Source organism: Macaca nemestrina, chromosome 13 (genome assembly GCF_043159975.1).
Source record: "Macaca nemestrina isolate mMacNem1 chromosome 13, mMacNem.hap1, whole genome shotgun sequence".
Classification (NCBI taxonomy): domain Eukaryota; kingdom Metazoa; phylum Chordata; class Mammalia; order Primates; family Cercopithecidae; genus Macaca; species Macaca nemestrina.
The window spans coordinates 118,738,713-118,756,706 of NC_092137.1; the positions used below are offsets into that span (position 1 = coordinate 118,738,713).

At 40.5% G+C, this 17,994-nt stretch overlaps 1 protein-coding gene across 7 annotated transcripts in view; it reads left to right on the forward strand.

The window, feature by feature from the left end:
- The window catches only part of LOC105490094 (ALF transcription elongation factor 3), a 620,895-nt gene that overhangs the window by 136,972 nt on the left and 465,929 nt on the right, over nt 1-17,994 (forward strand). The window lies entirely within an intron of this gene.

Genomic DNA, 17,994 nt, shown 5'->3' on the forward strand with positions numbered 1-17,994 from the left:
TTCAGTTTTTTCTTTTTAACATATTCTTTAAAGACTGAGTAACATTGTGGCCAGAATATTCTTTGTATCTTAATAACCAAATGAAATCAATGATTTGACATTTGTTGTTGCGTTTTTGACAAGACTAAGCTTAAACATTTCTGAACTATCATCTCAGATCACCATGGACTGATAGGGAGATCAACATATCACCCTTAGAGGAGACCTCTTTTTTAATCTATGAGATGTTTACACTGGTTTTGCAGAGAAAATTAAGTGACATGTATACCGTAACTTTTTTTTAATTACACTTTTATGATAGATTCTAGAAAATGTTCACTTGGAATTAATGGAAGCAAAATGTAATTTCTAGAGGCATTTATGTTTTTAAAAGTTTGTAGGAAACACACATACATAACACCTTACAAAACCGAATTCATCAGGCTGTTTGATTCATCATCATCAAATGACTGGTAGCAGCAAATAAATTCTGGTGTATCCTTAAGCAGTGGTGACTGACTTTTACAGCCATCAGGAATCCCTGCATTATTTTAGTCTCAATTGACTTCTTGTTAAAATGGTTTTTATCTACCAGAGAAACTTCAGATTTATTAGGTAATAATTTACATGTTTGTTTATTTTGGAATTCAGTGAGTTCATAAAACTCTAGTTAAAACAAAAAAGATGAATTTTTGATTGCCAGTAAAGCCTTAAGCAGATAACTGTGCAGTTTTTATGAGGCTTTTGGGTATGTCATTAATAACCTGGACACTTTCAGGATGCCCTTTGAGGACTCAGATTGGAAAGAACATGCTGTGTACGGTGTCTGGTTAGCAGAGAGAGCAGGGGATGCCTCAGACAGAGACTCGTGCTGAGAGAAATCAGAGCTTTTCTATGGGAAGTGTTCCATTTCCCCTATATGCAGTGACATTGAACTAGCGAGCCTGCCCTCTTCCTAACATTTTGTCCTGAATATTTCCAAAAGGCCAATCTTTCTTTGATAGAGAAGAGATAAGAGGTGTTGTCTGTAGAACAAAGTTAAAAATTGGTGGGTGGGTTCTTTTTTTTTAATTGGTGAAGGGGGGTGCAGTATTTATTTTAGTAAAAAGCACTGCATATTAGGAGAAATATTGTAATTTGAACCTTATAACACTTGTCTGGGCTCACTCCCACAATAAAAACATGACTAAATTTCACAGTTAGCAGTCGAGTAGTAAGTTACTTCTACCCTTCAAACTCAGAGATTTTTGTTGACAGTATTCCAAGAGAAAATTAAGAAATATTCTTTTGCAGGCACATTATTCAATGTTTATAGTCTGTTCCAATAAAATCCACAATCAGGCCAGGCACAGTGGCTCATTCCTGTAATCCCACTACTTTGGGAGGCTGAGGTGGGAGGATTGCTTGAGGCCAGAGTTCAAGACCAGCCTGGGCAACATAGTGAGACCCCATCTCTACAAAAATTAAGTGAGAAAATAAAATTCACAATCATCACATAGAAGCCGAAGAATTTTATCAACCAGATTTTACTTTTGAGGGAATAAATATTTTTATTTTTTAAAAGAGGTAAAACAATTTAATGTGACAAACCATTTCAAAAATATTCATGTGAATATTTTTAAAAATAAAGATACTGCAGGTGTGAAAATCTCCTCTCAATAGTACAGACATTAATTTCCAGTGAGGTAGAGAAGGTGTTTTTCAGGGAAATTTCCAAAGAAAGTGACCTACAAGGTTATTACTTGACTATGGTGTTTCAGGATGTTAGCTACAGAGCAAGACTTATCACAGTGTGAAGAATTTGGGGGTTGGAAGGGTTAGGTAAAAGTGACATAGAAACAAGGAGGGTCATGCAAAAATAGCTGTTTGGCATTGTATAGGTACATTCCTCATAAGAAAATCAGATTAATGACTAGGTGCAATGCGATGAGAATGGGTTTTTTTTTTTTTTTATTGTAAGATGTAATCTCTGCCTCCAAGAAATTTACATTAACTGAATAAATTAGACTCCAGCACATAGCTTTTAATTTGCAGTTTCTCTCATTTACAGTCCAAATTAAGTTTAAAATTGGCCTTTTAGTCCTAGGAAAATTCCCTCACCTTCATTACCCTTGTAGTAGAAAAACAATTCTGTATTATTTTTAAAAATTGGGAAAATCTGAATCCCTTTTGCCTGGTTTTACACGTCATAAACTCTTCATTCTTTCCCTTACAACATTGGCACCCTACCTGCTGCTATGGCAAATTATTTGCAATAATTCCTGAGTCTTCAATAATAGGTAATTAGTGCAGAAAAATCCAGTGCAATTTGATGTGGAAGTTAAAGACCTCAAGAGAATTCCTTAACTCAAACACCTGCCTCTTGGCTGGCTTTTCCCGACTCAGTTTTGTGTTTAATGAAAAACATATTTTCGTTGTTGTAGCTGACTCTTTTATTCTGAACACCGCCCCTCATTAAGTGAGCCTCCCTGGGAGTGCCCCCTGGAAGGGTGTCTACAGTTAGGTGAGAGACCAGGGACTAACGAATGGCCAAAGCAGGCCCTCTAGAATGTTCTAGGGCCCGGCACACTGAATTTTATTTCGGACTGAAGTGAATTATTTTTTGTTTCACACGCACACACAAATTAATATTTTGTGCTCAACGTGTAATTCCAGATCCAAACACTGGGGACAGTTAACCTAGAGAGGCAGATACAGTTTTGTGGGACCTCAAATTTGCGTAGTCTTGGGGACCTTCTGTAGGAATAAAGGAATAGAAAATATCTCACCCTTGCCATTATTTCAAAAAAAATGTAACTGTGTGAACACAGTACCACCCCCACCCCACCCCACCCCCAACTCCCCTGGGCCTTGGAGACCCTGAGGCGTAAGCATCATTAACTTCATAGTGTATCTGTCTTTGGCTCATGGAATAATATAAAATCATTACTAAGATGATCATTTTAGATTTGGAAAAAAAGTTATATTAGCCTACACTTGGTAGAATTTAAAAATACGTATGTATATGTTAGGTGATGGGGCCAGGGCACAAAAATAGGACAGTGGCGTGCAAAACCTAACATGCAGAGCCAGTGAGACAACACAGGAGCGCCCTGGGCCTTTTGCAGTCGGTGGTTTGACAAGTTACAGCTCCAGCGGTATATTCCAAAACCTACACATTATAGTTTGCTGTTTGCAATTTAATAAGTAGTGATAGTTTGAAACTGCTGTTGCAGAGGGCTCCAGTGGCTGGGAACAGAATTCATTTGATAAGCCAGGGGAGCAAAGGAAGCCAGGAGCTGGTGCCCATAGCTTAGTCAGTGGTAAGGAAAGGGACACCTGAATTTGAATATCAGTCAGTAGACTGTGATATCCTAGATGTTTTCGTAGTGGTTGATAATTTATCTATAAGAACAGAGAAACCATTTGTGGTTGATCAGAATTTTATTTGTTAAAATAAGTAATTAAATAGTCTAAGATGTATTGATGAATCATAGAATTTTCATGAAGGGCATTTTAAAATCGCCGTTTATGCCATGAAAAAGAATAGAAAGATGAAGCGCTGTGATTCCATAAAATAGCTTCCTAGAAAAGCAATTAACTGATTTTTTCTAAAGTTCACAGAAGATAAATGATGTAGGCTTCCTATTTCCTGTCACTCTTGGTTACCTTTGTATGAAAATGGATTTCTTCCAAATTAAAGTCGGCACCAGCCTGTCGGGCAAAAAAGGCATCTGTAAAGCAATGTGTACATTACATATTCATGCCAGTAGAATTTCTTAATTACATTTGAGATGTATAATGTTTTCAAATTGAAGTATTCTATCTGATTGCTCCTGGAAGAAATGAGGGTGTGTGGCAAGCCTGGAGACTCAGTTTCCCCACCTGTCGTGGTGTCGTCTTTCCCATCACCCTCGCTCACCCATGGCAGTTGGAGGCCACATCCAGCAGGACAGCATGGCATAGCAACAGCACTGATGGTTACGCTCTGCGCTTCCTCCTGTCTGCTCTATGGGCAGCTTCCGTCCTCTTAGAACGTGGAGTGCCTGTACTGCATATACCTGGAAGAGCGGAGACCCAGACCTTGATCTCAGATGCTGGAGGGAAGCACGTGGTTTCTGTAGTTTGGATGGGTCATTCTGAAGGTCGTAATGAAGACTGGCAAGTGGAAATATTTCCACATTTTCCAGTCCTTTTATGGTCGGCCAGTGGGGTCTTAAAAGGTAAGGCACTTGGACTGGGTGCAGTGGCTCACGCCTGTAATCCCAGCACTTTGGGAGGCCGAGGCAGGTGGATCACGAGGTCAGGAGATGGAGACCATCCTGGCCAACATAGTGAAACCTCGTGTCTACTAAAAATACAAAAATTAGCTGGGCGTGGTGGTGCATGCCTGTAATCCCAGCTACTCAGGAGGCTGAGGCAGGAGAACTGCTTGAACCCAGGATGCAGAGATTGCGGTGAGATGAGATCACGCCACTGCAGTCCAGCCTGGGCGACAGAGTGAGACTCCATCTCAAAAAAACCAAAAACCAAAACCAAAACAAAACAAAAAGGTAAGGCACTTAACATGAAAAAACTTCAGTTTCAGTTTCTGTAGTCTTGTGATGAGAAATTTGAAGAAAATGCATTCCAATGTATCCTGTTGTGTGAAGGTGCTAGAGACCTTTTCCTTTCTCTTTCCTCTCTAGGCTTCTTCAGATTTACATCATTAAGCCAAGTTTTCTAGCCTTAAGGGTGGGAAACCACCACTGACCGGGAGGCGTGGAGGGCGGGACCTGGAGGGAGATTATTAGCAAGCCCACTTTATTTTCCATGCTTTCTCAGTTCTCAGAAAGCTTTCTCCCCCGGAGAGCGTCTGAACAGGTTACAGGGCTGCTCTCCCTTCAGCTGCAGCCTCCTGGGCCCGAGCTGCGCACCTGGAGCTGCTCAGGAACCCCCGGGCCTCTGCGTTTGGAGTCAGTTGAAAGTGACGTGTGATCCTGTATTTCTGCCACCCAGAAAGGAGGTGTCACTCTTCCAGTTTCGTGAGAAAAGCCTCTTCTTGTGTGTTTCATCCTCTCTTTGGTCAGAAATCTTGTGCAGTCTTTCAGCTACACAGGGAAGAGGTAGAATGCTGTGGAATGGGTGCAGCTATGGAGACCAGCAAGCACCGGGCCTGCTACCTGTCAGCCGAGTGACGGGGAGCAAGTGGTTTACTTCCTCAGGGCCTCAGTTTCCTTATGTGTGAGGTGGAGAGCATGGTAATGATACCTGCTTGGCAGAGTTATTGCAGCAGCGGGGAGTGAATGAGACGTATGTAATGTGCTTAGCACAGTGGTAACATAGTAAGCGTTTGGTAAATATTGGCTACATTTCTGTTATTTAAACACCTTTGAAAGAAAAGCAAACAAAATAGAAAAGCGAGTATATTGTTGAGAGCGATTTTATGTGTGTGTGTGTGTGTGTGTGTGTGCGTGCGCGCGCTAGAGAGAGAGGAAATTGTGAAAGTTCCTTTGTATTAGACATAACTAAAATCTTGAAAACCAAGATTATCCTGGATTAATATCACAAAGCCTGAGTAGTGTGATTCTTCCTTATTTGATGCTAACCCCCTCCTGAGATTTTATTTTCCAGTCTGAGATCACCTTTTCTCTCTTTTTCTGTGTATTTGTTTTTTTCTGAGCTATTATTATCTATAGGGGAACCTATCACATGAGAGCTTTATTAATCAAATGAAATGCTAAATAAACACAATTGGAGCTGAGGACAAGTAGTAAAATGTTCACAGAGTAAGCATTTAGAATGACTTGTTGAGACAGATCTGTTTGAAGCCACAGTGTATTTAAATAGTGTGTTTAATTGGGCTGAGCAGTAGGATCACTTATCTCCACATGATTAACCGGCATTAGCAATACATTTACAGTAGATGAAAATGGAGTCTCCCTGGTGCTGTTCGCAGATCCCATTCCATAGCTACGCGTGTGACAGGCACCAGTGGACCATGCCTGGATACTCCCGTTGCTGTTCTGACTAAAGGGTGGGCTGTGGGACCGAGAGATGCCTCTGGAAGTGATACTGACTGGAACCCCTCTCTCTGCTGTAAGTGGCCCGGTTCTAGAGCAGAGCGAGGAGTGTGGGTTCTAGAGCTGGAACGTCTGAGTTTCTTCACTCCATTTCCTGGCCAGATGGCCGGGTGCCTCAGTTGCCTCATCTGTGACAGAATCGTGGTAGAACCTACTGATAGCATTTTTATGACTGTTAGATGAGTTAGTACTTACAGTGCTTAGCACAGTGGCTGGCACGTAGTAAGCCTTCAGAAACAATTCACACTCATAATAATTCCTGTAGTTATTTATAGTGGCTCTGTTTGCTTCGCATTTACCTGCTCCTGTGTCCAACCCCAGATGGGTTGACAGCTCTGAATGTAGAAATTGAAGAGAGGTGGATGAATTTCACTAGATTATAAGTTCCACAAAACCAGGGATTTTTGTTTATTTTGTTCCTTTTTTTACGGTGCTGCTTATTGAAGCATCTCTAATGGTTCCTGGCACATAGTTTGTTCTCAATAGATGCTTATTGGATGAGTTAATTAATTTAAGGATATGGATGAAAGAAGGTGCTCCCCACCAATCCTGGGCCTCCCCGTGTTGGGGCCTCGGTAATCCCTGCCAGACCTTTATGGGAAGAGAGGAGCCAAACGCTTCCAACATATAATTTATAGCTGCTGTTACAAAGCGAAATAGAAACCGTATTTACTGATGTATGTAAACACAGCACATGTAAAATAAATCTTAGAGCTAGCTGCTGGCCTCAGAAACAAACGCTTAACAGGCAGTGCTCTGAGTGGGACGCTACGTCCTCTGCCTCTTTTTCCTTGTTCTTCTTTGTTTGATTTTCATGAGCAGGAGTCCTTGCCCGGGGGTAGTGTGTGCGGGTGTGCTGTGCGTGTGCTCCCACAGATGGTCGTGTTCTCTGGCCACAAGATGATGTGGGAATGAGGAGGGTGATGAGGGGAGCAGAGCAATGTAGGAGAGAGCCCACATTTCCAGCCTGTCTGCCACATGAACTAGGTTTTAACGTACAAAAGGCCTAAAATATGCGGAGTTCTTAGAAACACCCGTTGGCCCCGTGGGGTGCTGTTTCCCAGAATGTCTCTCGGCGTTTGTCTCTGCATGCCGTTTGGTACTTCACCAATCCTGTTTCTGTCACGTTTCCTCATTCAGTTATTCGTGGGAACGCCGCGTTGTTTCGTAATGTTGGCGAGCATAAGCTGTGTATGTCTCCTGAGCCCTGTGTATTTGTTGTCTGACGGACATAACCTTCAGGAATAGCATCTGTGTCCATATAGGCCTTGGCATGTGTTTAATACACACTAAACAGTTGACCCCTTATGTGTGTAACAAAAGGATTAACAGCAGAAGATAGGAAGATGTATGCATTCACCTATTTCTATAAGCCCTGACAAAAAGTATAGACAGGCCCTCTGCCCACCTCCTCCCTCATTCTTGGATATCTCCATCAGTGATGAAGGCCACCTCCATCCCCCGAGGGATGCTCGATGCTCTCTGTGGCATCCCTGCTGAGGCTCATGCTGCTACACTGAAACCCCACAGCAGAAGGGGACTGTGCCCTCCTGCGGTGCCTTTTTTGTCTTTGGGCAGCTCTGACCCTTATGCTGATGGACAAATCAACCCTTCTGTAACTTACGCTTCTTAGCTTTGGTCGTGCCCTTGGGATTTCTTAATTGCTGGCGATTTCATTTTCATCCATCTCTGATGACTGATTTGTACCTACTAGGTCCTTACTGTGTCCCTCAGGACAGTCCCTCACACAGGATCACGCCGCCCTTTACCAGACAGACATTAAAGTCAGAGGAGCCTTCCTGTGTCACCATAGCCTACCTGAATTCCTGTTAGAATTTTGATTTTTAGCCCTTTGGCAGTTGACAGTAAGTGGTATGGAGGGAGGAAAAAGCAGAGCAGGGGAAAGAGGGCTGGGGATGCCCATGGGGGTGGAGGGTGGGAGCTGGCTGCAGCATTGAGAGGGTGGCTGGGTCACTGCATTGAGATAGTGAGATGTGAGCAGGAGGATAGTGAGGCCGGGACTTGGTAGAGTTAGCCAGGAAGACATGGCGGGGAGGAGGCACATGCCAGGTGGAGTGGGATGGAGAGCTGGAGCGAAGGCTGAGTGGGAATGTGCGTCCTTACCCAGCAGCGTGCATGGGGTAGAAGAAGTGGCAGGGGAGGCCACGTCTTACAAGGCCTGCCAAGCCTTGGTAAGGACTATGGCTTTACTGTGAGAATTGGGAGCCATTGAAGGGTTTGGAACAGAGGAGTGTCATGATTTGACATAGGTACGAAAAGAATTGGTTTGGCTGTTGCACAGAGAATGAGCTGTATTGGGGCAAGGGAGAAGTGGGACATGGCTTGGCAGGTTATTGTGCTAATCTAGGGAAGGTGATAGTTGCTGGGGCCATGGGGACAGCAAAGGTGGTAAGATTGGATTCTCTATGTATTTTGAAGGAGAGCCAGTAAGATTGGCTGACAGCTTGGATGATAGACAGAGGAACTGAGTACAGATATTTGATCTGAGCAAATGAAAGGAAGAAGTCACTATCAACTGAGATGAGAAAAACTATGTGTGAGGCAGGTTTTGGGGGCAAGAGCAAGAATTCTCTTGCTTACTTGGGCTTACTGAGTTTGAGTTGTCTGTTAGACATCCAAGTGGAGGTGACCCACAAGTCTGGAGTTTGGAGAAGGAAATATATATCTGGGTTGGAGGTGTAGATTTGGGAGTTGTGAGCATACGCGTGGCATCTAATGCCTTGAGCCTGGATGTCGTAACCCAGGGAGTGAGGGCAGGTGACGAGGGCTGAGCTGTGGTGTGTTCCTACCTAAAGGGGTCAGTCTGAGGGGAAGGAACCAGCAAAAAAGATAAGAAGGGATCAGTAGGTAGGAAGAAAACAGAGGATAGCATTGGGAAGCCATGAGGAAAGGGGGGTCTCAAGAAGGGAAGGGAGTTATTACCAGTGTCACCTCTGCTGTGTTAGGCTTAGTAACATGGAGGTCAGCATTTCCTTTGATGAGAGTTTTTGGGGCCAATGTCTGTTTGGGTTTGAGAGAGAAACGAGAAGAGGCATTAGAGACATTACATACAGTCTTTCTGGAAGTTTTGCCACACAGGACAGCAAAGATTTTGTAAGTAATAGGTCTTCATCATAAAAATTTAGATAACATTAAGAACATAAAGAAGGGCCGGGCACGGTGGCTTATGCCTGTAATCCCAGCACTTTGGGAGGCCGAGGTGGGCAGATCACAAGGTCAGGAGATCGAGACCATCCTGGCTAACACGGTGAAAACCCGTCTCTACTAAAAATACAAAAAAAAATTAGCTGGGTGTGGTGGTGGACGCCTGTAGTCCCAGCTACTCGGGAGGCTGACGCAGGAGAATGGTGTGAATCCGGGAGGCGGAGCTTGCAGTGTCACTGCACTCCAGCCTGGGAGACAGAGTGAGACTCCGTCTCAAAAAAAAAAAAGAACATAAAGAAGAAAAAAATCACCTGTGGTTGTATAATCTGGAAATAATCACATTTAATGTTTTGGTTAAAGAGCAGATCCTTCTGGTCTTTTTTCTGTACTTTGTCTTTCTGATTAAATTGGGATTAAAGCTATTATATTTGGTTATTATCTAATTTATTTTCCTTACTTATTGTAACCACTTTCCCATGTTATTATACAGTTTTTGGCAACATTCAGTGTGTGGTCTTTAGTGGTTCAGCATCTCATTTATTTGAACTACTTCAGTGATTTTATCCTATAGTTTATTTGTATAATCCTTTTATTGGTCATCTAAGCTGTTTTCGGTTTTTTCACTATTACCAATTATTCTGCAATGAGGGGCTAAGTAAATTTTGTATATATGTGTGATTTGTTCCTAAGAAAAATTCTTAGACATCCAATTTATAATTCCAAAGTGAGCAATTCTCATATATAAACCTTTGTGCATTTTTTGTTCATATCCTTTACCCATTTTTCTGTTGAAGTGTTTATATGTATTTTTTCTCACTGAGTTAAGAGCTGTTTAAATATTAAGAAAATCAATCTTTCCTAATTACATTGTAAACAGTTTTCCCAGTTTGTTGATTAACCTTTGCTCTTGGTGGACAAATTAAATTTTGTATCTCTGTCTTTTCCTTTTTGATCTCTTCCTTTGTTAGTATGGTTACAAAGACGGTTACCAAAGATTAGAGTTAAATCTAACATAGTTAAATCTAACTATAAAATAAATAGATGAAAAGTTATCTATCTGAAATTTGTTTTGATATAAGACTTTAGTTATTTGTTTTTTAAATAGTCAAATCCCAACATAATTGGTTTATTAGTCCATCCTTTTTTTATAATTTCAGCAAGAAAAAAAATGCTTTCTTTTTATGGAATTATAGCCGTAGGTAGGAGTCACCTATGAAGACAATGTCTTGTGAAACTGGAAATCTTAAGTTAAGATGCTCTGTCCTTCCTTCAAGTCCCTAGTGCAAGTCTTACCCACTTCCACCGCCTGCTTCAGCCACCAAAGTGCTTCCTTTCTTCTCAATTCCCATAATGTCCACATGTATTAAATTACCATATATTATTATGTATTTTTCTTTGGTGTCATCTGATCTCACAGATTTCCTGAGGACAGGCCCCTTCTCGTTTGTCTTTGGGCTGTCATCTTCTAGGATGGGGTCCTATTAGAGCTGGTACTCCAGCTCTAATAGTTTCGTCCCTGAGGTCTGGACTCGAGTTTCTGTACCTCAGATATAGGTAGGGTGCACCCTACTTTCACTGGTTCAAATGATGTCAGGCAGATCAGTGACAAAAATAAAGAAGAACACTAGAATGAGGTTCAAGCATAGCATGTAATCTGACCCAGGCTCGATCTCCATCCACTTACCAGACCTCTTGCCATTTCCTGAAACCGTCATTTTCTTTCATGCCTTTCTGTCTTTGCTTCTGCCTGGAGTGATATCCTTTTCTAGTTTTCCCACCAGATTAGTCCTTCAAGGCCCGTTCCTCTTACTAAAAACTGATAGTAATCTTTGGAAATTGGTCTTTGGGATATTTGCATTCCATCTTATTTTTGATATTTTTCTAATTTTGAATTGTTTATACTGACAGGTTACATGCTCATTTAGATAATTTGGATAATTAAGAAAAATGAAGTTTAAAAATCAACTCAAATCTCACTGTCCTGAAAAAAAAAACTAACAAACATGAATTGAGCTTCATTTCAGATGACAGTGTCTCACTTTTTTACCTCTCTCTTTCTGTTTCTTCGGTTTCATCGAATTTGGAGCCTCTCTTGAACTTTGATATCTTTTAAGATACCCACTCTGTTTGCTCTTACAGGTCATTTGTTCTTTCTGTTTGAGTCCCTAAACAATTATTTGGAATTTCTGAAGCTTAACCAAAATATGTCTCAGTATTATGCATTTCCTGAAACATAGAGTATTCTTTCAGTCTGCATATCAGTTTGTTCTAGCTCAGGGAATTTTTTAAAACAAAAGATTAAGTGTGGCTGGGAGCAGTGGCTCACGCCTGTAATCCCAGCACCTTGGGAGGCCGAGGCGGACGGATCAACTGATGTCAGGAGTTCGAGACCAGCCTGGCCAATATGGTGAAAGCCCATCTCTACTAAAAATACAAAAATTAGCTGGGCGTGGTGATGGGCGCCTGTAATCCCCACTACTCAGGAGGCCGAGGCAGGAGAATTGCTTGAACCCAGGAGATGGGGGTTGCAGTGAGCTGAGATCGTGCCGTTGCACTCCAGCCTGGGCAACAGGATCAAAATTCCATCTCAAAAAAAAAAAAAAAAAAAAGGTTGTACACATTATTTGCACAAACTGTTTTTGATTTGTCCCTTACTGAATCTACCCTTATGCTTAATCATTTTTGTCTTTCTTTCATATCTATTAGTTTCTCTCTAATTGCTTTGATCTGTATTTTTAGTTACATTCACTCTTACTTTCCTAAGCCTTTCTTGTATTTTGTGTCCGTTTTGTTTCCAGCTCTCTCTAGTTTTTGTATATTATTTTTATCTTTAGTTTTTGTATATTTTATCTTTAGTTTCTAGTTTTCTAATTTTTAAAATTAGTTCTAGCATGTGGTTATATAGTTTTATTTTTAAAATTTTGCCCTCCAATGAGTACTTTAATTATTCTTTTCTGAGAATTTACAAGATTTTAATTATAATCTCTATTTTGTAATTTATAAGATTAATTTATTGTCATAATCAAAGGTGTTATTTTTCATGAAAAAGTTAGAAATTAAACTTTTCTTTGCTTATTCTATTCAATTTTGGTTCTTTCTTTTAAGGGGGCATTTTTCAGTACCAAAAATCCTTAGAAAAAGAAGCATCTCTATTACATATTAATTAGAGCATTGGGCTGTTGCATGGGATAGATTCCAAATAACAGTGGCTTATATACAAGACAAGAGTTTATTTTTCTATCATTGTCAATCTGAGGCAGTGTGCTGGTTCTACTCTGTGACATTGGGCTCCCTTTATTCTGTTGCTCTGCCACCTACAGGAGTGTTAGTCTCATCCACGTGATCCAAGATGGTCCGTATTCCCTTCCAGCCATCAGGAAGAAGGAACAGAAAGGGGAGGGCATGTCCTGCCCATAGAGGTGCAGCCTGGAGGAGCAGGAACTACTTTTTCTCACACCCTACTGGCCAGAGATCACTTGGCTATAGCTTTAGTCTGGGACATGAGGTCTTTAAGCTGGGTCACCATGTGTCCAGACATGACTAGATATTGGGGAAAAACAAGCAACCCCTGCCTTATGGTTGTCATTACTTTTTATCAGTGGTTATTTAAGGGTTTATCTAGCTTATGACTTTCTGAGCCCTTTAAAGGAAGGAATCATTTTCTCCATCCTCAATTTCTTAACACCTGAGCCCAAGACCTAATAGGTGTTTAGTAGTTAGTTGTGGAATTGCTTTTCAGTTAAAATGACAGTCTAATATTTTTAATTTCTGAAGGAATGGGGTCTATAAACTAAAAGTGTTTTAGAACATTCTAGAAATTTTTGATAAATACAGAAAGGCTCCCTATTATCTTATTCTAGTTTGATAATTGTGCCCAAAATCAGTGATAGCTACAAAGTGTATAAATTTGATTAAAGTATAAATATAGTTAGTAATATAGGCTCTCCTTACTTGATATGAAAATGTCTTTGGATAATAAGTGGATTCCTATCTAAATTCATGAGTTCTCTTATGACATTTGGGTTAAGCCTGAAATGGATTAATCTTTTTCTGATAAAGTTTCATAAGCTGTGATTTCTCTGGTGACCACATTTAATTAGATATTAAATAAACTGCTTATCTTTATACCAACAGGTTTTATGACTGTATTTTTTTCTGAGCTGTATTTCACAGATTAAATAGCTAGCAGAAGTAAATAAATAAATAAATAAATAAATAAAATTTTAAGTAAACCATTCTTTCCTTAGATTGGAAATTAAAGGATGCTTACTTTTTAAATGAAAAATAAATGTTTAAGCTTAAATTTAAAGGACAGAGATAGGGAAGATACTCTAAATGTATACATTCTAGTGAAAATAAATTCAGTTTTCCAGGTTCCTTTTTTTTAATCCTTGAAATTGGCTATGCTTCTTGTAAGTGGAAAAGTTCCATTTAATCTGTCAAGACTGAAACATTTTATGATAAGGTTTTTTGTTTGTTTTGTTTTTTTGTTTTGTTTTTTTGAGACAAAATCTTGCTCTGTTGCTCAGGCTATAGTGCAGTGGCATGATCTTGGCTTCCTGCAACCTCCGCCTCCCGGGTTCAAGCAATTCTCCTGCCTCAGCCTCCTGAGTAGTGGGGGTTACAGGTACGCGCCACCACGCCTGGCTAATTTTTGTATTTTTAGTAGACACGGGGTTTCACCATGTTGGCCAGGCTGGTCTCGAACTCCTGACCTGAAGTTATCTGCTCACCTTTGCCTTCCAAAGTGCTGGGATTATAGGCATGAGCCCCTGCGCCTGGCCCATTTTGTGATAAGGTTCTGAAGGTTTTAGTTTAAAAACCTCAGTTTTCTTTTTCTTCATCTCCTTTTTTAAGAAATGCTATACATCCCAATAAGATTCTCCAACTTCAAATCATGACATTCTGACTCAGCTTTTTCCCCTCTAAGTCTGGCAACAGAGAGGAGACACTTGCAGGTCTCGTGAATGTTGAACAGCAAGCGTTCATTTAATCTGCTGTTTTATCGAGAGGAACATGGCAGAGATGGATCTGGAGACACCAAATGACCTTCTGCACAGATCTCATGAGAATTTGTGAGTTTCCTGCAATGCTAAGACCCAAACATGGAAGGAAGATCAACAATTGTCAGAATCCGGAAGGCCATTAAGTGTGTGAAGGGCTTGACTCTTCTGTCTCCCTAGAGCCAGGGAAATTTTCAGAAGAGACCTGGCCCTCCAGAAATTTCTTTAGTCTCATCAAATTTGAAGTGAAATTATTTTCACCTTCCTCTGTTAATCCCTTCTCCCCGCTTGAGTAAACCTCAGGTGAAGACTGGGTAGGGGCAGGTGAGCAGGGTGGTCTCTCTGGGAGAACGTGATGATGGCTCCACTGATGATAAAGGTTGGTAGAGATTGGTTGCAGCGGGGCCTCGTTTGAGCCTATGGTTCTGGCATGTACCACAGCTTGTTATCTTTGGGGGTCGTGGTGGTTCAGCATCTAAACTGTGGTCTCCTTTTTCCAGCTGCTCCCTGGGCATTTTCATTTTCTTGGTTTCAACTCAGGTTGACCATAACAGTAAGTACCATGTTCTTGCTGAAATTCGATATCCTGGAATTGTCTTGGATTCTTTTTCTGTATCCATACCGTATCCATACCTTGTTGATGGCTCTTCTCAAAGGGCTCTCATATTCTTCCCAATTTTACTGCTACCTTCCTATTTAAATATTTCACTTTCATGCTGACTTTCCTAACTTCGGAGTGTCCACTGATTCAATTTTTCTTTCATAAACCCTAAGTAGCATTATCTGGGGAATCCTCCTGAAGATCCAGTTTCACCCCTTTTCTTCCTCAGCTCAAAAAAATTGGCAAGTTCCCAATCCTTGCAGGATGTAGAACAATTTATGGACAAACATCAGTTATTTAAAGATATTTTAATTTCATAATAAAATTTTGGTGGTAGGTAAAGATGTAAAGTAAATAAAATTTACCATCTTAACTATTTTTTTGATTTTTTTGTTTTATTTTATTTATTTATTTTTATTATACTTTAAGTTCCAGGGTACATGTGCACAAAATGCAGGTTTGTTACATGTGTATACATGTGCCATGTTGGTGTGCTGCACCCATTAACTCGTCATTTACATTAGGTGTATCTCCTAATGCTCTCCCTTCCCCACCCCCCCACAACAGGCCCCACCATCCTAACTATTTGAAGTGAACAATTAGATCGTGTTAAGTCTGTTCACATTGTTGTGCAACAAAACTCCGTAATTCTTGAGGTTTTTGGTTTTATTCCTCACAACAGAGGCTTGTAAATCCTATTACATTTAATGCAGGATTGTAAATATATATACTAAAGTGTTTAAGGACTTCATAGTGGTCACTGAATGCATTATAGTCAATTAACTGGTGGCCACTGGAAACTTCCTTGAACTCCGTTGTGAGTGGGCTACTCCCTCATCCCTTTCCTGCGTGTCTCCTGCCTCACTCATGTAAGGCTCTTGGTAATGTTTGTTGAGTGGCTGCGTGGACTGATAGGATCATTGTTATCTAGGATACTGCTTTACTTGACCACCCTTACAAGAATACAGGCTACTTCCCATGATATTCTGATGAAACACAACTCAACTACATCAAGAAAAAACAGCTACTATTGTTAGCACTCTCCTGTCATAGCAATTAAAAATAAAAAGATTGTGAAAGCAGCAAAATGCTTTTCTAATATCTGATAATGATCTTACTTTCAAGTGAATTATCTGATTTTATTTGCATTCTCAAATGCCTTAGAAACAAGTAAAATGAAAGAGAATATCATATTGTGAATTAATTTTCAACCTTTTTTCATGGAATTAAAAATACAATTTTGATGAAAATTCACAGATGGACCTCTCAGGGTCCTTTTCGGACCTGAGTCCATGATTCACTCTTTCTTTTTTTAAAAAAATCATTATTGAACTAGTTGCAAATGAGACTAGCTGTAAGGCTTTGGTCAATTCTCCTAATTGCTCTGGCCTTCAGGTGCATTTAATTAGATCCTATTCTATTCCAAACATATTTTGGTTCCTTTATACTATATCCTAATGACAAATATTAAAAATATAAACCATTGTCAGGCTCATCACTGTAGTTTGTTCTGGATAATGTAAATGCAGATCTCGGACTGCAGTATTAAAGAATGTTGTATGTCCATAAAGCTGATGGATTAATTTTGTATTTTACATGTTGAAATGTGGGTATCCTGGATTCTGGGTTCTTTTGTCCTGTGTGTTTTCCTGGAAGGACTTTATTCCAATGACTTCCTCTGTGGGCTCTGTGATTACAGTGTGTATCTCTAGTCCTGACCTTCCTTGTAAGCTGAGGAACCGTATTTCTAACTGCTTTCTTGATATGCCTGCGTGGATATTTTTGCAACATTCCATACTTAAAATGACCAGCACTGACCATACTACCTTTTCTGTAGAGCGGGCTTCTCCTCTGTATTTCTCTTAGTTACAGGAGACTCTTCCGCCTGGCTCCTAAGCTAGAACCTTTGAAGTTATTCTTTGGTTTGCTTCCATCATTCCATATCTAATCCACTGTGAATTCCTTTTAATTTTATCCTAGAAAGTCTCTTGAGTGGGCTCTCTCACGTCTGCGTTTAATCACCGCCTGGCTTCTTGCCATTAATCTCTTCCAAACTAGTTCAACCTCCATATCACTACCAGACATAGACTACTAAATAAATATTTTTCTGTAGTAAGGAAAAGGAAAAAATAAATCAGATCGTGTTACATTCATGCTCCAAAAGGACTCCTTTTGTCCTGTCTTTCCTAGAGCAGTGTTCAGTGTCCCCCGTGTGTTCTGCAGAACCCAGTGTTGAGGGATGTCAGGAGTTCTGCAAAAATGGTGTCCAAGTTAAACTGATTTCTTTCCTGCCACGCTTATCAGCCCTCTCGAGACCAAATGTCTGTTATTAATCTCTGAAAGGAGATGGTAGGAGGCAGCATTTCCCAAATGTACTTGACCACAAAATGGTTTTTTGTTTGTTTGTTTTTGCTTTTGCAAAGCAACCCATAGAATTAGTATTCTAGGAAACTTATGCTAGAAAACACTAACCTAGAAGAGAAAAAGCTGGAGTTGTGGGTTCAGCGTACAGGACCGTTTACATCAACTCGCCCCTCCAGTTTTAACCTCAGGATGCTGTGCCAGGTACACTATACTTTAGCTACTCAGAGCTTGACTGTCGTCCCCCTAACATGCTGTGCACTTTGCAGGCCTCCATGCTTTTAGCGTGAATTTCTCCATACCAGAAATAGCATCTACTCACCCCAACCCGATGAAGTCAAGCTGGCACTAAATCTTTATCATCACCTCCAAGAAGGCTTTTCTACTCCTCATGGAATGAGTTGCTTTCTGTGTTCCTGCATAGCACTTCTCCTGCCGCCTTCACTCCCTGGCTTCTCTGTTGTCTACCATCTATCTATCATCCTTTGTCCCTTTGTTCCTTCTTTCCTTCCTCCCATCCATTCATCCATCCATCATATTATATTTTCAGTCGGTTCCCATAGCTGCCTCTTTTATTGTTCTGTGAGCTCCTGGAGGGCTGGCACTCTCTCTTATTCTTCTTTATATCCTTGGCACTGAGTACGGTGTTAACATGCAGGTGCTTCATAAATTAATGCTGAATTAAATAAAAAAGCTTTAAAAATCACAGAGCAGTTCTTTTTCATAACAGGTTCATAGTGTTTTATACGCAAGCATTATCTGAGGCTGGAGATGGAGAAAATAGCACACTTTATTTCTTACATTCTGTCAGAGTTCTGCCTGGACATTAACTTCTTAAACAGCA